Raw genomic sequence first — 22,765 nt, 5'->3', positions numbered from 1 at the left:
AGAAGAGAGGCAAGTGAAGCAAAAAAAAATATATGAAAGAGAAAACTCATTTACCACCTTCCTTTATAACTGCTTAAAAGTAAGCAACACAGAGAAATAAAAACGTGTCCACACAAAAACTTGTACAGCAATGTTCAAAGCAGCAGCATTCATAATACCTAAAAACAAGTAGAAATAACTCAAATGTTCATCAACTCACGAATGGATAAACAAAATGTGGTATATCCATACAGTGGAATATCATTCCATCATAACATGGAATGAGTACTGATTCACAAACCTTGAAAAAATTATGCTAAGTGAAAGAAGCCAAGCACAAAAGTCTACATATTGTATGATTCAATTTATATGAAATGTCTAGAATAGTCAAATCTATATAGAAAGAAAAGAGATTAGCAGTTGCCAGGAGCTGGGGGTGAAGGGTTGGAGGAAAATGGGAAGTGACTGCTAATAGGTATAGGGTTTCTTTTCATGGTGGTGAAAATGTTCTAAAATTTATTGTAGTGATATTTTCACAACTATGAATATAAAAAGAACTGATTGTATATTCAAAAAAAAGGAAAAAGCTAGCTATACGGTTCTTAAGGCTCCCTGCTTCCATCTCCTGAATAAAGAATATTCGCTTTCCCTGGGCGAGAGAGGTCTTGCTGGGCAGAGCACGTGAAAGCGGAGCTCCAGCAGTGCCTTTCCTTCTGCCCACAGGAAGATATCGATCCTCTTCCTCTGGAGACATGCTCAGGTGGGTGCTGGGGAGGTTATCTCTCTTCTCCTTTCTATTGGCTTCTGTCTCAGCCACTGCATTGTCTCCTCATGAGCAGAGTGGTTAAAAAGCAATCTCTGCTTGATCTTCACAAGCAAAAGCTTTAAAGTGGACCAGCCTTTCATACCCTATTTAAAGTTTAGGAGAGTACTGTGGTGGTACCCCAGAGCACTGGTTTTTGGCTTCTCCACACCATGAGGACAGAGTCCCTAAAATCAATGCTTCCTCCAAACCCTTCCACTTAATAGGCAACATCATTTTCTTTCGGGAACAAATTGCAAGGAGAAGCTATTGAAAAAACATTCCCCATGGCCTATTTGAAGTCTGATTTATCTGACAAACATGTCAATAATTGCCTAAAAAGTAACCTCATACTATTACTGGTTCCAGGAAATCAACTTTTTTAATAAAAATCAACAGTGCTTTTAAGGGAATACTAAAGTTAAAAAATCAGAATGCCAATGTATTCATTTGCAAAAATAATAGTCACAATAATAATAATTATTATTACAATAATTATTTCCATATGAGTCTGAAGGTCTCTGGGCAAAGCTACCTTAACATTCCAAGATTCAACTATAAAAGAATTTCTTAAAGGTTTTCCATGTATACCATCTTAGTACGTAGGGTTAATAAAGCCTCTTTAATGTTAATAAAGTCTGTTCATATGTTTCAGCTCAAATGTTTAGCACAGAAGACCCAAAACAAATGATAAAGCATGATGTTATATAACAGGTTACTCTGGTCAATGGCGTGTCAGCTACTACACATAAACTCCTACTGAGGCAAGCACATTCAAGACTGTAAAGCAGCCCACTGGGCCCAATTTCCATGAAAAGGCGCCCGACCCTCTTTGGTATGTATAATCCACAAATGAATCGAAGCACTATCAGAGCTGATAACTGCGGGGCTGTAGCTGGCAGGGGCATGGAGGGGACTTAGAGAGAAGGATTTTTCATGGCATTGGGAATTAAGAGACTATATAAGATTTAATAACAGGAATAAAGCTTTCATGTATCTCTAGATAACTAGAAATCTGCAAACTTGAGTTGGTCATAGAACACAAATCTATTAAACAATTTATATTCTACACTCAGCACTTCATGTTTTTGCATCCGCATGTAAGGAGCATGACGCCCTATCCTGCTTTTGCGTGGGCAAGGTTGGAAAATTCAGATGGCATTGTGCTTCTCATGGGGTCCAAAGAGGCAGCTCCGCGGGCTCGCCAGTGATCAGTGACTTGGCATTTGAGAACTCCGGATTCCCCCTACATGCTCTCTTTCAGTGCTAGAGTAACTTGTAGCTATTCTTGTAACATTATAAGCAGTGTACTTATTAGGAAATATGAGTTGTCTTTTATACCCTTCGACGGTGAAGGCCCAGTAAGAATATGAGAGTATTTAATTATAATGCCTCACTTTTATATCGTACTCCACAGTTCATATAGTGTTTTCTTTCACGCTCACGTAGGCTTCTTTGTATTAAACTACGCTTTTACATTTCAATCTCTGTAAAACTCTTTCAAAGGTATTAGCCAATTAATGAACACTTAGCATAAAGGTGATCTGGAATCTGTGAGGAAGGTGGGTGTGTAGAGTGACTGCAGACTGGGCACGGCAGAAAGATCGTGACGTCACAATTATCCTCACAGCTCTGAGAGCAAAAGAAAATATCAAGAGATAGGAAAAAATACATAAAATTAAAACTAAAAAGGAAATGGTTCTTGCATGGGTTGCAGTACTGTTTTAAACAGAAGGGAAAAATCTCTTCACTTAATTTTAATTACACCAGCATCAAAATCTGATGTTGGAAGTGCAAATCAGAACAACAGCTGAGCTGAAACAGTTTTCTACCATTGCAGGGTACATGTGCAAGAGGGGAACAAAGTATTCTTTTTCATATGGAAGCACATCACCCTGACAATTTAACAATGACAAGCTTGCATAGTCCTAGGCATTCTATTTCTACCTTTTAACGGAACATTTGTGATCATATTCTGTCAGCTGCTCTGCTAACAGCAGACATTTTTACTTGTATGTGGATAGTTAGTTGCCTAAGAGGGAGCATCTCTAAGACCAGGGTTTCATCTTTTTGCTTTACAATAGGATGTTAGTAAGAACATTTCTGTGCACACATTGCATATACACAGATTTAAAATAAACAAGGTATGTAATTTGCCAATTGGTTTCATGGAGCAAATAACTGATTTATCAGATACTTGTAAAAGCAAGTATAAAACCCATAAATTATATATCTGTGTCAACAAACTATTAAGTGTTTAGAACTTTCATGTTAACAAGTTATTTTGCATCAATGTGTTGGATTTTTTTCCTTACATGTGTGAAACACACACACAAAAGAGAATTCTAAACTTCAAAGTTCTTTAACCTTTACAAACCAACACAGTAATTACACTGCAAGATATCTGACAACCGAGGATAATATGAGAAAAGAGTTCTTTTTTCCCCACTTTCTTTAAATAGTTCTCAATTTTTCTACAATTTACAGACTGCCTGCTCAAAGGATTTTCATAACCATGAATTCTACTAAAGATAAATTGGGAGATAACGTAAAATCACTATTACTATTCATAGGAATATTTGAGGCATCTCCAAAGGAAATGCTTCTCCAAACATAGTGTTAAATTTTAAGAATGAGGCTATCATCAAGCTGAAGGCAGAGAAAAGTAAGCATTAAGTTAACTTGAGGAGCACACACTGATAAGGCACAGATAAACATTATCTCTGGGTGACGTGCCCAGGACAGGCAGTGCTCCACTTACAAATGAGCTGTGTACAGACAGTTAGCATTCTAAGTCCGCTGTTTGGAAGTCCAAACTCATTTTCTCAGAGAAACGATGTTATAAATAATGCTTGGTTTTGTAGCAATCCAAAATGAGAGCTAATAGTAGACATAATGTAGACAAATTCTAGTACCAGCAGCTCTTAAGCAAGCTATCCCTTCCTTGAGCAGGAACAAGAGATGCAGAAATCAGGAGGCAGGGGAATTACCTGGAACTTCCAAAATTTTTTCTGGCGTCTGCCTGCCTCTATGCGCTCCCCCAACTTTACCCCTGTCTAAAGGCTTTATCCCAGCCCCATGCAACAGAGCACCACACAGTTTTATATAGGTAACACTCGACCTCTCTTCTCAGCTTCAGTGTTCCCTCCTTGTGCCCACACATCTGACAATCAAAGGTTAATATGTAGTTCAGTTCAGTAAACTCTTGTTGTAGGGAAGACATAATCTTGGGAGAGTATTATAGGGATACGACCAAGTTCTGAGTATAGAACACAGATGATGAGACATCTGGAAGGAATGGGTAATTTCAGGAATTCCCTTGGCATTTAGTAATGTTAACAGCAACAGGACCCAGCTCCTAGGAAGCACAGCTGGAAAAACTAAAGTAGAAGCAGGTTCCTGTCCCACAGGCACAGACAAAGCCTGGGATGGGGGATGGTGCCATCCCCTAGGGGCAGTATTTAGAAGGTACCTCGCCTTCCCTGCGAGGACACTCATGACTGCTTGCTCTTCTTCCCACTCAAAGTAACACCAGGGAACGAAAGTTCACATTCAGGTTGAAGGATGAAGAGTCCTGATACGCTGACTCTGCGGGATCCTGATTTGTCTAGGACAGAGGTGTGGTGTCCTGCAAATAACTGGGTTCCCACCCAGGTGTGCAGCCAGGTTGCGGCTGGGATGGAGGTAAAGGATGACATCAGGGTCATGAAGGGGTCCAGTTGTGGCAGAGGCAGGAGGGTGTTCAACAAATCACATTCCCTGTCCTCACTGACAAGCAGGTTGACATCTCCCAGCTTTATCTGCATGAGGTATGTCCATGTGACTAAATTCAGGCAAAGGGAACGGGAAAGAGGGTGAGGTATGCCGCCTCCATTAACAAACCCTCCCTGAGATGATTTGCTCTGTTTCTTCCCCGCAACTGCTGGCCAAATTGCTGCAGAAGATCCTTAAGGTCTCCCAGCGAGCCTAGAGAACAGCTCAGCCATGAGATGGAAGGCCCCTTGGCCTGAGAATCACAACCGTGAGGATACCTCCACCCGTACCATGGAACCCCCAAAGTTAACTACAACATGACTGAAAAAGAAACTACTGCATCCCACCCCTGACAGCTGGGGTTGTTTCTTACAACATTCTTTCCCTCTGCACCATCACCTGTTTGTTGCATTTCAGAGAAAACTCTTTCATGTTCACCCACTCAGATTAATCCACAAGCTTGGTTTGTCTTCAAACCGAATGGCCCATGCCACTGAGGTTTTATAGTGCTCTGGTTTTCCCAGTTTTTTTCCTTCTTTCACTGTGGTCAGTATGTTTAACACTAAAAAGCCCTCTTATCCATTTTAATGTACTTGGGGAACTGGATAGATAAATCTGTAACATCATTAACCTTACTTTGAGTGCCATTCTAAGCCAGCAGGGCTCTGGGTGTCTCTGGATATCATCTACGAGTCAAGTGCAAGATCTCTGCTCGTTTATTTTTCTCCTTCCCAGGAAGGCTTTTTCCAATTATTTCCAGCTTTTGTTAAGCAAGTTTGGATTGCAAGAGTATGTGTTCTAGACAAGAAAACTAGGATCATATTGTTATGACAAAAGTTCACAGAAGTGACATCACTTGAATTTTGTTAAAAGCAATGTGCTCACTTTATTCTCTTCTTCATTCAATTCACTCTTCATGGGAAAGGGGAGAAGAGAAACTAAATGAGGAAAGATGAGAGTGAAGAAGGGAATTTGTAACCACTCCCCACCTCTTGCTCTATAAACATCTCCCTTATTTCATTACTGAGTTCTTGTAGCATACAATAAAAAGCTCAATAAATTAACACATAACTTTAAACAGATTTTGTCTAATCTAACCGTAAAACTTAGCTTTCTATCTTTGTTTTTTCCACAGTAATTTTCTGGCCATTTCTACCTTCATCTCTTTGTTGCATCTCTGAAAGTTCCACTGGGTTAAATGATCATGCACTTCCTACATGACATCATCGGAAATGAAAGAATTCACCTGTCTGATACACGTGTGCCATCTCTTCGACAAATCACGGCCTGACAGGCTTTCCAATCCTTATGAAGCTCTGCTGAAGGTCACAGAGCAGGGACTTCGGCTGCCTTTGCCTTGCAATTTTTTTGAGAATAAGTTCAAATGCTTCCCTCGGTTCAGTATGTGATTTCCACTTATACCACCAGAAGAAAACAAGGCACTCACTTTAGTACATGCATTACACTCAAAAGCATCAGGCACCCTGAGAAGGGACAAAAAAATGACTGGCATATATGGGACTGTGGAAAGAACCACTGGACAAAGTAAGTATTTTTATGTGGAATGAACCATTGCCTATAATTACAATTTTGAAATACATTCCCTATGAAAAAACACCGAAGTCAATACACTAGTTATAAAAGGCATAAAAAGATTCTTTATCCTGCCAGTCTGAACACATGTGCCTCCCTAGCAGGCCCTTAACGGAGGCCCAGGGGTCACTTCATAGAGTGTTCTCCTGCTGACAATGTCCACGTCACAGAAGATGTCATTTCTTCTTATGTTCTGCACAAAACATCTATTCATATTATGAAACACACTGCCATTTAAGCCACATTTTAAATATACCATAGGAAATTCATATATCATGGAGAGTTCTCATAATTAAAAAGATATTGGAGTATTAAAGCTATATGCTGCAAAAGCTATAGTCAATGCTCAATTCTGGACTAGAATCAGAATGACTACAATTTCATGTTTTTAATAATATCACACAAATTCCATTCACACTTAACCATAAAAGGAGTTAACTTTATCTTCAGTTACCTATTGTCAATAAATATTTATGTAGCCTAATCATTGGCTGATATCAAATAAGGGGTAAGATCAAAAACAAACAAAACAAGCAACAGAATTTAAAAATGGGGATAGGGACTGAATAGCCATTTTTCCAAAGAAGACATACAGGTGGCCAACAGGCACATGAGAAAAATGTTAATCATTAACTACTAGGGAAATGCAAATAAAAATCACAATGAGATATCACCTCACACCTGTTGGACTGGTTATTATCAAAAAGACAAGAAATTAGTGTTAGAGAGGATATGGAGAAAAGGGAACCCTCATCCACTGTTAGTGGGGATGTAAATTGGTACTGGAACTGTGGAAATTCCTCAAAAGATAAAGAAGTTCCATACAATCCAGCTACTCCAGTTCTAGAAATTTATCTGAAGAATATGAAAAGAGTAGTTTGAAAAGATACATGTACCCCTATGCTCCCTGCAACATTATTTACAATAGCCAAGATATGAAACCAACACAGGTGTCTATTTATGGATGAACAGATAGAGACGACATGGTACAGCTGTACAATGGAATACTACTGAGCCATAAAAATGAATGAAACCTTGCAATTGGTGAAAACATGGATGGACCTTGAAGGTATTAATGCAAGCTAAGTGAAGTCAGTCAGATGGAGAAAGACAAACACCATATGATTTTACTCAAGTAAGAAATCTCAAAACAAAACAAAACATACAAACAGAATAAAACAAAAACAAACCCACAGGTGCAAAGAACAGACTGGTGAGGGAAATGAAGTTGGGGATTGCAAAATGGGTCAAGGGGGTCCACTCTATTTTGAAGAACGATGCCTAAACTTTTGGTGGTGATCACTCGTAATGTGTACAGATGCCCAATTACAATGTTGTATACCTGAAACTAACATATTAGGTATCAGTTTTACCCCACTTAAAAAGAAAAAAAGAGACCCTGACCATGTGACTCAGTTGGTTGAGTGTCATCTGCAAAGGGAAAGGTTGCCTATTCGATTCCCGGTCAGGGCACATGCCTGGGTTGTGGGTTCGGTCCCCAGTCGGGGTAGGTTCAAGAGGAAACTGATCAATGTCTCTCTCTCTCTCGCCTCACTACCTTTTTCTCTCACTACCTTCTTCTCTCTCTAAAAATTTATAAATAAAACCTCTTTTAAAAATTAAAAGAGAAAAAGAAAAGAAGAGGTAAGGACACAGTTGTTAAGAAATATAACTTAAAATGATGACAAAGAGAAATGGAGAACTTCTAAGACCTTCAAAAACCTTTAATATAAATCCAATTACTGCCAGCAATAATCAAATGTGTACATCCAAGTGAGCACAAGGTGAACACACCCACTCTTTTGCTCCTACCCCGATGTTACTCAAGCCCCAAGAGGAACTCCAACTCCATGGTCACAATTGCTGAGGAGCTACCAGCCTATTACACAGACAAAATACCGCCTCTGACCTATATGTGGAAAGATGTGAAATAACTGATGAAAAGGCTATAGAAGCTCTTTCCTCAATAACACAGGGTGAAGGACAAGCCCAAGATCAGAGAATAATAACACAGCCAAGCCTGTGCAAAAGAGCATTAATTAAGGGTCTGCTCAATGAGTAACATTATCCAAAACAAGTCAAAAAGAACCTGAAGATTAGGAGCTTGAAACTTAAGCATACATACTTATTTTTCAATTTCACTTTCTATATAGTTCATTTTGCTTTTATGGCATTTAAATTTTCATGTTTGAGACCTTTCGGACCCAAAGATCTCTAGCTTGACAGAGTTAAAGAGTATATGTGGGATTTTCCTGAGTAGGATGGTGATTTAATAGAGAGTTTTTTGTGTTTTGTGTGTGTGTGTGTGTGTGTGTGTGTGTGTGTGTAGAGTCCAAACAGTAGGTTTGACATCTTTATCAAGCAGAGACAAGGCCAACTTGAAAAATACTCTAACACTGTTCATGGCTGCTATTAAGAAGAGAGAAAACCCCTCCTTCTTTTTATTTGAAGGACAGAGACCCCTTGGGTGGGTCTGACCTGGTCATCTATGAATTCATTCGGTGCAGCTCAAGCCATCGGCCTTCCTACTCCATGCTTCATTGTAGACGGACATTGTTTTTATATACTCTTTTTAATTCTCCTTCTTTACCTAGAAGACATAATTCTTCAATGTAGGTGCTCACATCTGCTGAACGAGCTTTTTCGGTTAGGAACACAGCATCACCTCTCTTGTAAACTTGACCCAGGAATCATCTTTGACTCCTCCCTCTTCATGCCCCACATCCATCAATCACCAAGTTCTATGATTGCACCTCTTCAAATGCTTTCGGGTATGTTGCCTCTTTTTCCTTTTCTGACTCTCCACCCCTCCCAAAGCAGGCCCCAAATAAGGAGGCTCTCATTACCTATTTCTAAGTCCTAACTCACCTACCTCCATCCCTCCTAACTTCAGCCACCCTGGATACCCTGTCACCAATTTCACATAGATACCATGTCACTGACTCACTTCCTTGAACAAGAAGTTGTAACTCAGCATCACTCGTCACATTACCTTCAAACTCCTTTTCCTGGTCTTAATGATCCTCTGCTCCCTGCTTTCCCCACAGCTGCCCAACTTTCTTTCACACTGGTCTCCAGCAACAATGAGCAGCACATCACTCAGCCAGCCTCTCTAATATATCCCACGTGGGCCGTCTGCATCCCTTCCTCACGCCTTCGTCCCTGCACCTAAAATAACCCCTCAGTTTGTCCTACCCATCATCGCTCCACCTCCTTCCAAGATACTGACACAAGTCAGGTTGTCCTCCTATGAAATGTCTCCTGAACACCCCAGTCACCAGCTGTCTCTCAGTGCCCTCAACGCCCACTCAGCCTAGAGTTGCCCCCGACCATTGCAAATTCTTTATTGTATACTGTCATGTATTGCTATATAATTGCTTCTTGTGGACTGGTATTGCACTTCAACTAGATTTTTCATACAGGTAACTTTCGATGTACAGGGTTTCCAAAACAGTACAGGGTTCCCGTGTACCTTTCACCCAGCTTCCCCTTATGTTAACATTTTACATAACCACAGAACAATGATCAGAAGTAGAAAATTAACCTTGGTCATTAGTACTAACTAAAATACAGAGCTTATTAGGGTTTCACCAGGTTTTCCACTAATGTCCTTTTCTGCTTCAGGATCCAATCTAGTATTTCACGTTGCATGTAGCTGCCATGTCCCTTTCGTCAGCTCCTTAGTCCTTCCTTATCCTTAAAGATCTTCACACTCTTGAAGAGTGGGGGTCAGCTGTTTTCTAGAATGTCCTTACTTTGGATTTGTCTGATATTTCCTCTTGATGAGAATGAGATTATATATTATTGGGAAGGACATCACAGAGGTGGTGTGCCCTTTCTCAGTACTCCACATGAAGGGCACATGTCAGTATATATTATTGGTGATGCTACCCTTGATCACTCAGGTAAAGTGGTGCCTGCCAGGGTTCTCCAGGTAGAGTTATATTTTTCTCTCTGTAATTACACAATATCTTGGAGGGAGAGTCTTTGAAAACCTGCAAGTATCCTGTTCCTGCTTAAACCTTTGCCCACCAATTCTAGCATCTGTTGGTGGAACTTTCCTGTGGCAATTACCACTATGGGTGCTATGACACTTTTCTACTTCTCTTGATTTATTTATTAATTAACTGGAATTCCTCCGTAAGGAAATTGTCTCTTTTGCCCCATTTACTTACTTATTCGGTTATTTATTTATATACTATTGACTCATATATATTTATTTTATCATTTGTATTATAATCCAATATTTATTTCATTACTCAAGTTGTTCTAACCCTTAGCTAGATTTTATACCACTTCAGAGCAAATATGACCATGGCTTAAACATTGGCCCTAGTGTCTAAGACAATGACAGGCACATAGTATCTGATTGATTCGCTGATTCATTCATTCATTCATTCATTCATTCAACAAATAATGTTTATGCATTGTCTCAGATGCTGCAGTTACAACAGTTTTACTAAATATTGTTACTAAAACATTTAGTGAATTAAAAATTCCTTTTTTCAAGTGGTTTTACAGTTTAGTTAATAGAGATGCATGTTTGTCTACAAGTCCCTGATAAAAGCATTTGGAGAGTATCATGATAGTTTAAATGTGAATATAGTGTAGTAAACTCTACCTGGGTAAAAGGGGGGCAAGATGACAGGCAGGCAGAAAAGACCTTCTTAAGAAAAACAGTATTCTGTGCCCCCTTTGACTCCATTGCTCACTCTATAAAAATAAGTAGGCATATAAAATATCTAGAGACAGATATTATCATACAGTTAGCAAGTACCACCTGCCTCTGCATATTCGAAACTAATTCCTAAAATCAAACCTCAAGGACATACTTCTCAGGAAGAGTTAATGTAATAAACATAAACTCTTTATACAGGATGGGACAAAAAAGTAGGTTTAGAGTTGTGAATATGTGAAACGTTTATTCTTGTATTATTATTTATTGCACTATTTTCCATATGAACAACTGTAAACCTACTTTTGTCCCATCCTACCTAGTGACTATTTGCTTTACTAGGAAAACTGGAAACAGCTAAGGTAAAAATAGTCTGAGAAGCCACCTGTCTTAATCCAATTTTCACATCCAGTTTCATAGTTTTTTTTCCTTCACGGGGAATAATAAAGAGCAAATAAGAACTATCATCAATCAAAAAAAAAAAAAAAGAACTATCATCAATCAAAGATAGACTCTCTAGGTTTCTTTACTTAACTCAGGTTTCTTGCACTGCCCCTACTGCATGTTCCAAACAAAGCTGTTCTTTTCTCCATGTGAAAGTTCAGCCCTGCAAATGTTCTCAGGAATAGTAAACAAACAATCAGGGCACCTTTTCTGCCACAAATTACACTCTGCAACATTCTTTACCTAAAGCATTTTGAATTCCAAGCAAGCAGAAACACATCCAAACTACACTGCCATATCGCAAGAACTGCTGACAATAGAGAATTTGTATTTTTAGACAAGTATTGACACTAAACCTCTTAATATTTAACTCCTACTATTGTTCTAAATGATGAATAAGCAAACTGTCTCCTGCACACACAATATTACATCATTCATTTTAATTACATTAGTAAATGCCGCTGAAAGGAATTTTACTAGAATTTTATTTTAACTGTTTCATATCACCCTTTCTAATTAATATCAATGTGTCTCTTCCACATTAGGGTGTATGCAACAGATGCACTTATGTGTCGTGTCTGTGGATACGGGCACAAATGCAACACAGTCATGAATGCACACACAAAGATGCTTGTGATCATCCCAGGTTAGTAGCCATTAACAGAATGCCAGGTTCTTCTGGCATCTCTTCCCATGTTCTCTGGAACCTCCCTTTTGACAAAACTGATGTCCTATCATCTGATGATGTGATTATTTCTATATTGGCAACTCTTTCCTTTCTTTTTTTTTTTAATTGTATACATTGCTCAGTACTTTTTAATTTTATCCACTAAAACTTCCATGTTCTTATTCTAATATCACAATGATTACTCTCACTCCAGAAAAATCTAAAGAATTATACATTTTTCTTCAACTGCATTTGTTTACTAGGCACATTTCTTAAATCTTCTTTCCTGGCCACTTTTCTTTACCAAGATCCTTGAATTAAACAAAACAGTTGTCTGGTCTTCCAGCTCACCCTTCCTGAGCCATTCAAACGGCTCCTTAAGATAATTTCTCACCACAGTGCATTCTGATGTCATAAATACTGAACCATGATATTATCCTATGCAGGGGGCAAAAGGAGGGGGTGGCTCTAAAAAGACAGATCTATTTCAGTGCCAACACAGGCCAATAATTAGACCACTGGAGAAAGAGAGAGAAATCACAAAAATTATAGTTCAGGAGGATGTCAGACAAGCCCCCGGCTCCTCTGGCATGTATGTAGGAGACCCTATCTATGGTCACCATAGAGCTTTTAGAGCTGATGTCCACACTGTCTAAACGGTAGAGATAATCAGACTTTGGGGCATACCATCCTCCCTTCTTGTTGCTCGATCCCACTTTCCCTGCTGTTCTAATTAGATTATTTTGGAATCTGCTATTTCTGTCTTACTCCCTTCCCCAAACTGTCATATAAGTACTGCAGCTTGACTGTTACACAGCTGCCAAACTTCACTCTAGAGAGGCAGTATTTCAGCAGCAAGTGGAGGGATGCTCCCTCTGTGTCACCCGAAGGCTGGCTCAAGGGGTTAAGCATCTGGAATGGGGTTGCCTTTGGGCAGGAAAGGGGGAGTTATACTTTGTTTTATCATCACCCCTGGAGGAGCAGGTCCGCCTGAGAATGAGGGAGGAAACAAACCAAAAACACTCTATGTATACGCTCAAAAGCACGGAGGGACTATAAACAGTGACTAAGATCTTCATAGGTTCTTTTCTAACAGGGATTTCAAAGGCTTAAAACATCAAGGATGTAAGATGATGATCATTTTTAGAAGTAAAAGGAGCCCCAGAGAGTAACCCATTCATGTTAGAGACACAGAACTTGGAGACACAGATTGACTGAGTACCTTGTTCAAAGCTCTCCTGATCCCTTGACCAAGGGCATTCTACTTGAACTTGGGTTCGGCCACACAGCACTCAGAGCATTGCGCCCCTGCCACTGGGACCAAACACAGTCCCAGCTTCCAAAGCATACAATATCAGCACTAAACTTCTTGTTTTGTTTTGTTTTATTATTTTGTTTTAGATACTCAAGAAAATCTCTACTAGAAAAAAAAAAACAGAGATGTAGTGGCAGTAAATACTTATTGAATATAGAGGAGAAAGAATAATTCTGAAGAGGAAACATAAGGGACAGAATATAACTGCCAAGTAATAGAAACTAACTTCCAAAATTTTACTAAAACATCCAATGAAAACTTAAATATCAGTGATAAATTTCTCATTTAGTCTATGTGACTTTTTGGCACATAGGGGCATGAGTTTCTTGCTAACTCAAATAGATAAGTACGTTACTCCCAAGAAGTTCTGTGTATTATTTCTAGATCTTATAATAATAACGGTTCTTTCAGTGATGAATGAACAATGAATGATTCATTATTAGAATGCGGTGAAATGAAAGGCACTAATGACACTGAGAGGGGTCCTTCCACCTCTAAATAGCACAACATCAAAAGCTATACATGTAACATTCCAGAATTTAGAAAACGTATTTAAATGCTCCATCTCATTTGATAAACTCTAAGAGGAAAAAAGGCAGTAGTTTGAAAAGTGCTGCAGAAGACTGGCACTCTGCTATTTCCACTTGCAGTGACTGCTCGCCCTTTGAAGAGCAGACTGCCAGCCCTCGGAGCAGCGTGCGTGTGTCATGGGGGAGGGACTCTCCGTGGGGGGGTCCCAGCACCGGAAGACAAAGTGGCAGGCGTCAGTATCAATTTCTACTGTGTTTTACTCTTTTCAGATGACAAAATATTCTACCTTATTTCAGGAAAGGCAAAATAAGTATGTGAATGTTTGCACACTGACACAGTAAATCATATTATTTACGAGACTTTCAAAGAATAAAATGCTTTATACAGAAGTCTGGTAAATTACTTTAGAAACAAATATACACCAAAACAGATTTGAAAGGCTATGCCTACGTTTAAAACTCTATGTACTTGGGAGTCTTTGTCTCTGCCTTTCTCATTTTGAGTGTCTCAAACTAATACCTTCCCCCAAACTGGCTCTGAATTACAGAAGCTACTTTCAGACTGAAGATACTGGAGTGGAAAGGGAAGAACACATTTGTGTTGAAAGGTGATATTTGAGGAGATCTCTATTTTAAATACTTAAGGAGCATCAATAGGGTTTTCTTCACCAAGGAAATGTGCACTGCAAATCTCTGAATGCAGACGGTGTGTGTGGTTGGGTGGGTTGGGTTAGGGAGTGGGAGGGACAACTAAACTGGGTTTATCAAAGAAAGGAAAAGCATTTGGGTAAAGCACATTGGAGAGGGCTGAGCCCCAGAAGAAAGCGGTTGAGTAGGGAGGGAAGAAATAAAGGAAAAGCAAATGATAGTAAATCCAAAGCCAAAAAATGTTGCTTTTACCAAACCCATGCTGAAGGCCAAAGGAGACAAAAGAAACCTCTGAGTGGATTTAGTTATTTAAGAGACCACTAAAAGCACCCAAGAATGGATGGAGGAAGGTAAAAAGAACCACAATCCCACAAACAAGCTGAGTGAAAAGGTACCAAACACTAAAGAGGCCAAGGTGTGACAACTAGACAGACTATTTTGATCTGGAATTTAAATCTGTTTAAAGTTAAATAGTGTTACTTGCGCTTATACACAAAAGATAGAATTAATTATACAATTAATCTCTCTAACATGAACGGTAGTGGATAAGGTAAGAAACGGGATACACGGTCAAGGCTGGAGTAAAGGTGGCTCTGCTGAAGCCATCAGCCCAATTCATCCTTTGGGTGGGTGGATGAAAAAGAAAGTAGCACCATGTATCATGAGACATCCACTCTTCTGTCTAACATAGCTTTACAGTCATAGAGTAAAAGATATTCCTGTCACAATTTCATAATTCAGATTACCTAAGCTGAAAGAACAATAACTGCACAGTTTTTACTGGCCTTGACAATTGTACATCCAAGCAAAGTTTTATAGCTGTCTTCTCTCCTCACCTTCTTTATTTCCCTGTGTGTTCGCTGATAACAGTCACAAACCTCACTGCCAGGCCCTGGCTAGCCTCTGGCTTGGTCTGCCTTTTGCCTTGGGGATCAATAGGTCTTTCTCCACTAGTTTCTACAGTTTCTCACTTCAGATGCACTCTTGCTTCCTTTTATTTTTTTTCTCTCTTTTGACCTTAGCAGTGTGCGGTGCCATGATATTAATGTTATTATTCTTTAAATATACATATGTATGTATACGTATGCATATATACATATACACGTGTGTGTATGTTTTAGTCCATTCAAACTGCTATAACAAAAGTACCATAAACTAGGTGACTTTAACAACAAACATTTATTTTTCACAGTTCTAAAAGCTGGGAAATCCAAGATCAGATGCCAACAGATTCAGTGTCTGGTGAGGGCTCACCTTCTGAGTCAGATGGCTGTTTTCTCATTATGTCCTCATATGCCAGAGAGCAAAGAGAGCAGCGCTCTGAGGCCTCTTTCACGAGGGCACTATCCCATTTGTGATAGTTCTACCTTCAAGACCTCATCACCTCCCAAAGCCCTATCTCTTCATACCATCACACTGAGGGCTAGGATTTCAACGTGATTTTTAGGGCAACACATTCCATTCATAACAGTAATGGATTAATAAATTTTTTTCAAAAGAATTTAGTATTGTCAAATATGGAGGAATAGGCCTGTACAAGGCCTTATACAAGCCTGATAGAATATTACATTGGTATAGCATTAGACAAAGGTACATTGTACAAAGGGGTGGTATTTAATATAATTAACTGGACAATGTGGGCACTGACCGTTCGGCAAGGGGGGAAACTGGGACAACTGTAACAGAATAACAATAAAAAATTTTAAAAACATTATGCATTTATCTACATAAATGGTATCATCTGGACAAATATTTCTAAAACTTGTTTTTTGCAACTGGATGTGTAATCTAATTGAGTTAACATTTGCAAAATAACACCTATGATTTATTTATTCATTCTCCTATTGATCAATATTTAGAGGTCAAATTTTACTATTTCAAAAAGATCTGCAGCAAACAGCCTTCTGCATATCTCCTTGTGCACGTAAGTGAAGCCTAAGGTAGACACCTAAAAGTATATTCTCAAAGGTCTAGCTTCCTTTTAGAATGGTCCAGTTTAGCTCTCCTGTTCATCGAAACCACATTATGATGCTGTCAGTTCTGTCTGCCTTAAAGATGCAAACTCCATCAGGATAGGCCTCATGTCTATTTTGTTCCATTGCATGTCTCCAATGCTTAGAACTGTACCAATACATAGTAGCCCCCATTAGAAGTATTTGCCAAATAAATAAATGAGTGATGGATGACTGAATGAGATTAGAATTTAAAGACATTGTCTCAATTCCTTACAATTCAAAAGCTATGCTTTCACCCTATACAGGCAAAGTCCCAAGGCATCCTGAAGGCCCTATGCAACTCGATGAATTAAATTTTCGACACTGATTCGGCCTGGTCTTGCAGAGAGGTTTCCTATACAATTGCAAAAACTGGTTTGGTTGTGGAGACAACCACAATCCGCTGGACCACAGGTCCTAGGCCACAATACCGTGAAATATGCTGAAATAGCCCCACTCTTCAGCCTCCCTAGAGAAACTCATTCTGGTAAGCCTTTGCTGAGCAATGTGTCTGCATTTCTGCACACTAGCCAGCTATTCACAGTAAGAGAACCATTTCTTCCTCTCTGTTTCAATCCATATTGATTCTGTAGTTGAGGAGGAATCTAAGTGCTTTCCAAATACCAAATGTTCCATATGGTAGCGTTATTAGCATTCTCACCACCATGACGTTTGGCCTTTCTACCTACACTCATGAGTTGCCTCACTGGAGTTTGGCAGAACATTATGAACTCCTCTCCTGACCTATATCTGCTGACACATTTGTTGTCATCTCTCCCGTTATGAAATTTTTAATTTTGTTCAAATAACATATGTATGTGGGTAAATACAAGTTTATTTTCTTATTCATCCTCATAATCATTTAGAGGAGAATATTTATGACCCATTAAACAGGAATTCTTAAGCTCAACTATGTTAATAAGGAATTCAGATGTTCCTCTTTTATTGAAAAATATGAAGCTGTTCAAATTAAATCAAAAACGAATGCAGTGTCTACATACACAAGAGTTGCAGGGTATCTAGTGAAAAGCTTTAGCTGAAGCCAGACAAGTTGTCTTGTGTTTGTCTCCTTAACCAAATAATTCTTTGACCCTTTTTCCTTCTACTTTTTGACCTTCTGATGCAGCTATTGGTAAAAGACTTAACAACCCCCACCACCATTTTCCCCTTTGTGTTTATGTAGGTAAAGCATACGTTTCCTAAGAGCTTGGGGTCTCTTCTTCTATCTTCTCTTTGACTTATTTAATGACAGGAAGCTCACTTAATAATGGGGAAAGGCCATGAGGTTAGTAGGGCAGCTCACATATGGAGTGAGATGCGTAGACTCTCCCTGTGCAGCTAAAGAGGCCAGGAGGCTTGCCTGACTCCAGGTTCCGGCTGGACCTGAGGAGCGAGGCAGCCGGGATTGGGATCAGGTTCTGCTCTCACACGACGGCTGCTCCAAGGGTGCCAGCAGCCAGGTGACAACTGTGATAAATGGGTCTCTGACTTGCAGACTTTAGTCAGGCAGTTTCTCCAGGAATAGAACTTCACTACTAATCCAAATTAAAGGAATTTGGGTATATATTAAACTTTTTTTTGATACCAGAAGGATGAAAACAAGGAAGAAGAAGGGAAAAATATTTTTAATTGGGGTTATACTATAGTCAGAGTCACACTTGGCTTTTTTTTTTTTGTACTTCTATCAGGATCACTTTCTCTTATCATTTTCTATGAAATGGGTACTATTATTATATAAATTTTATAGACTTAGACATTAAGAGGGAAACTTAACTTGCCTGACATCACACCTCAACAAAATAGCAGAGCTGGAATCTGAACCCAGGCAGTCAGGAGACCTGCCATCTTACTACTGTGATCTACAGCCTCTGATTAATATGGTGATACCATGATTATGTCAAATCATGCTCCCAATGCCATTTGTGTGTGTGTGTGTATGTATATATTATGTATTTATAGATATATGCACTCAGATATATGTGTATATACATGTATATACAAATTCCCATGCATATATTTTAACTAATAAGCAATGCAACTTCAGATCCATGCTTAATTAAATACAATGTTATTTATTAAATATCTTTTAATTCTTATTAAAGAAAGAAAAACTATGTTTTCCAGTGACTAAAACATTACTATCCAGTGATCTCATGGTTGTCTAAAAATACCTGGCCATAGAAAGGGAAAAACTTAAAATTCCCTAGAACCCTTTCATACCTTCACCATTTAGTATTATTTCTCAAATGTCAAAAACTGGTAAGTTTCATGCATGCTACTATCTACAGCAGGAAGGTTCTTAAAAACAGTATTATATTCAAATAAATGCCCTTCCTCCCCCTCCAATAAAAAACAACAAACATGGAGATGCCATTACACAAAATCAATTGACAAAGCCATTGTTGTTTTCAAAATTCTCTGCACTGGTAAAACTGTATGAAGTAGGTACTCTCATACACTGCCTCTGGAAATATAAACTGGTATGACTTTATTGGAAAGTAATTTGGCAACAAGTAAGCAAAAGTTTTAAAACTTGAAAACTCTTAAAACTCAGCAATTTACTGCTAAGGAAGTACCTTAAGGAAGCCATGAATAATGGCAAATAATATAAAGCTACAGGAACACTGTTGGTGGCATAGAAACAAAAAAAAAGAATCAAATTGAATGTTCAGCTAGAGGGGATCAATTAAATGTATTTCAGGATATGTAGTCAATGTTATAGTATATATTAAAAATAATGTTGCAGATAAATATCTGTCGTTATGAAAAGATGTTCATTATTACATTAAGTGGAACAAAAATGTTAGACGAAAGGTCATAGTATATATTATATTGTTCCCTACTACCACCTGATGGTAGTCTCTCTGGCAGAATTTATTAACACCATCATCAGAATCATCTGTTTCTTATCAAGGGCTTGTCATCCACCTTAATCAGTGATTTCAATATAAGCAGAATTTATTTTATTTCCCATAAAAAAGGATTCCATTTTTATAAAAGACAGAGAAAGAATAAGTAGAGAATATGAGAATCTACAAATATATATTTATGTTGTGTGTTAGTGTGTGGGTGAATGTAAGAGGATAAATATGTATGCATCACCACCACTATCTTGGGGACTTTACAATGAAATGATAGCTATTTGGGGCTAAGATTTTGGAGAGATTTACCTGTACCATGTGCTTTCATCACAAGGGAGAAATGTAAGCAGTCAGCTCCTTCCCAGCAGATCTTTTCACACAGATTTTGCTTGAGTAGAAAGGGCAGCAGTAGAAAACTCAGTGTAAAATGCCTAGACCTGTAAATATAAAAACATTATTCCCACTGAGTGAGGCAGCTTGCTGTGGCTTTCATTCACATCACTGAAGTCATAGGAAAAAAAGCACAAAAAAGCACACTGCCACAACCTCTCTGTCTCTCTCACTCTACACACACACACACACACACACACACACACACACACACACACACCCCCCCCCCCCCAATCTCTCTGTCTCTCTCTCTCACTCTTACACACACACACACACACACACGCACGCACGCACGCACGCGCGCCCAACCCCTCCAGGGGTAAGAGGATTTCTGACCTTAGAGATGTCACCATCAAAATGAGCCCGCTCCTTCCCTGCCTTCCTCCCCAATGATTCCAAAACTTTAAAGAAATAAAAATAGTTCTTCTCCAGAAAATTTCAGGAACACTACTGAATCTGATGCTCTCTAAGATTCCTTCTAGCCACAAAGTTAAGCCAATTCAGTACATGTATTCATTGTAACAGCCTGACTTTCACTTTCAAAACGGTACATGTCTCTCTGTTGATGACTCAGGTAAAGCATATCATTGATATTCAAGATCGTCACTAACATTTACTGAATGTTTATTTTGTTCTTGGCACTGTGCTAATACTTTACACACATTACCCCGTTCCAGCACACTATTATTGGAAAAAAAGAAAGAAAAAAAAAAAAGAGTCAGAAAGCTAGTAGATGTTGAAGCCAGTGTTTAAGCTCATATTGTTCACAGAGACCTTGTTCATAAATCCAATACTATATCATCTCTCCAAAATTAACCTTGCTATTAACATTTCCTTATTTATTATAAAAAAGTTAAATATGAAATCAACATCATCTTATTTTCCCCCAGAGCTGATACAGCACCTAAGTTTTAGCATTGCTCCTTTTGGATTTGACTGGCCTTTCACTTTAATTCCCAAGCCAAACTGAAATCAATGTGTTCATATTCCAATTAAGAGTAGATGTATAGTTATTTCAGTAAATTAAAAATGTTGACTAATCCCACATTTAGGTGCCAACACACCAAAGAAAAAACCTAAAATCCAAATCCTATCTAAATGGCTAAATTTTATTAGGAAGAAGGCAGATAATAAGATCAAGAGCCATATGTGAATCCCTATTTTAAGATACAAAAATAAAGAGAGAAATTTCTATACATTATCATGGTATAAGAAATAACTTATTTACCTATTTACAAATTCTACATATATAAGTCTTAGAATCACTGCAACACAAAACAGATATGAGCATATCAAGAAACCAACAGTTATTTATGGATCCCCTATTGATTCCCTTTTGTACACCTGTACATGTAAGTATTTCTGTACACTATTTTGAGTTTGCCTCTGCGCCTTTGTGCGTGCCACGCCTTGTGACTAGCAGTTTTCCACTGAGTTTAGATTCTTAAAATGGCACAGCGCCCCCAGGCCTAGTACAGTCCATGTTCTTTTTCAGGCTGCACTCCAACTTTTCCACCTTACTTTTAAGTCCTTAAAAGCACCTTGTTCTCCTAGGCCTTACTGTTAAGACTTCTCCCCAAATTATCCAGCTTCTTCACCAAACGACCTTGGATTATTTCTCCTTCAGCTCTCAGCTCAGTCCTGTTCTCCTCAGGGGAGCCTTTCCTGACCTCCCTGGCCAGGTCACTACCTAATACTACATGCTACTACATGCTTTTCTAGAATCATTTCCCTGTGTTATACTGATCACCTTTGTGATTTTTACATTTTTTGCTACATTCGCTGATTAATGCATGTCTCCCCATTATTTACTAAGCTCTTGGAAGGCAGGACATGTGTGCTCTTATCCACCCTTTGATCCTCAATATTCAACACAATGCTTGGCACCTTATAGGCACTCAGTAAGAATCTTCTAAATGAATAAATGAGGGAGGGAGGGAGGGAGGTTGAGAGGGAGGGAGGGAGGGAGGGAAGAACACCCCTCATCATAATTTAATTAGTGTTTGTTGGATTAATCTGCTGATGGATTTCCAACACAGAGTATAAGGTCTGCATTCCTCTGAACAGCACGCAAGGTTCCTTGTGACCGGACCCCAGCCAGCCGTGTCACGCCTCCAGCTGCACTTGACACTCTGCTCCTCTGAACCACTGTAGCTCCCTGACCACCCTGCCTTGCTCCCACTCGTCTCCACACCCTGTTCTATTCTGTTCCCTTTGCACATCATCTCTTCAAACTCAAACTCATTCTTCCAGTCTCAGGGTGAGGACTGCTTTTCTGCAAAGACCTCTCAGAGGATACCTATGAGAAGCTGAGATCCTCTTTTCCCACTTTTCTCCAACACTCTGAACTTATCCTTATAAAAGCAATTGTCATATTTTCCTGTACTTGTGTCTTAGCAAGTCCATCTCTCCCAACGCACGGTAAGGCCCTTCAAGGCAAAGGAGGGGTATGGCCTCATCACACTATCCTCGGAGTTTAGCACAGCAGCCTAGAACCTAAATAGTCAATAAATAAATATGTGTGAATGAACAAAAGAATATATATATCATACATACACATTTCATATGTATACAGTTCCATGGTTGACTATTTAAAATATATTATAAATTACTATATATTCATTATTATTAAATGTTATGAGGCATAACATTATGAAGTCATCTGTGAAATGGGAATAACACCTACCTCACAGAGTGGTTGCGAAAATTAAATAATACATAACTAAAATGTTGAGCACAGAGCTCAACATACTGGAAGCACCAATAAATATTAATTGTATAATCATTATCATTGTCAACAGTATTGTTAGAACAGCCACGCTGAATTTTTAATTCATGCTTCAAATTTAACAGTTTTATTTGACAACATTTTTCCCTATTAAAATATTACTTAGCATTAAGATCTCTGTAAAGCCATAAAAATGGCTAAAGAGGCACTCAGCAAACCAAAGATAAAGGAGAGTCTTATTCACTACAGCTGAAGGACAAATTGTTGTTTCGGTAATCTTCAATATATGTGTAGAGGGACAAATTATTAACAGAGAAGATGTATTTCTGTTAAAAAAATTATAAAATCTAACTTATAGAAACACCAAATATTATCATTCAAATGTC

The 22,765-nt window shown here is 38.7% G+C and overlaps 1 protein-coding gene across 5 annotated transcripts in view; it reads right to left on the bottom strand.

The window, feature by feature from the left end:
- ATXN1 (ataxin 1) overlaps positions 1–22,765 on the bottom strand; it is a 386,576-nt gene that overhangs the window by 228,526 nt on the left and 135,285 nt on the right. For all 5 annotated transcript variants that reach the window (XM_054591866.1, XM_054591863.1, XM_054591864.1 and 2 more), the window contains one exon: positions 19,571–19,698. The gene's annotated coding sequence lies outside the window, so the exon portion shown is untranslated. The remainder of the gene's footprint in view (positions 1–19,570; positions 19,699–22,765) is intronic.

The sequence above is a fragment of the Pteronotus mesoamericanus genome, unplaced genomic scaffold (genome assembly GCF_021234165.1).
Source record: "Pteronotus mesoamericanus isolate MK-2021 breed Mesoamerican mustached bat unplaced genomic scaffold, CSHL_Meso_final scaffold_31, whole genome shotgun sequence".
In the NCBI taxonomy this organism is placed as follows: domain Eukaryota; kingdom Metazoa; phylum Chordata; class Mammalia; order Chiroptera; family Mormoopidae; genus Pteronotus; species Pteronotus mesoamericanus.
The sequence above is the reverse complement of the archived record's forward strand: the minus strand, read 5'-3'. Positions and strand labels throughout refer to the sequence as shown.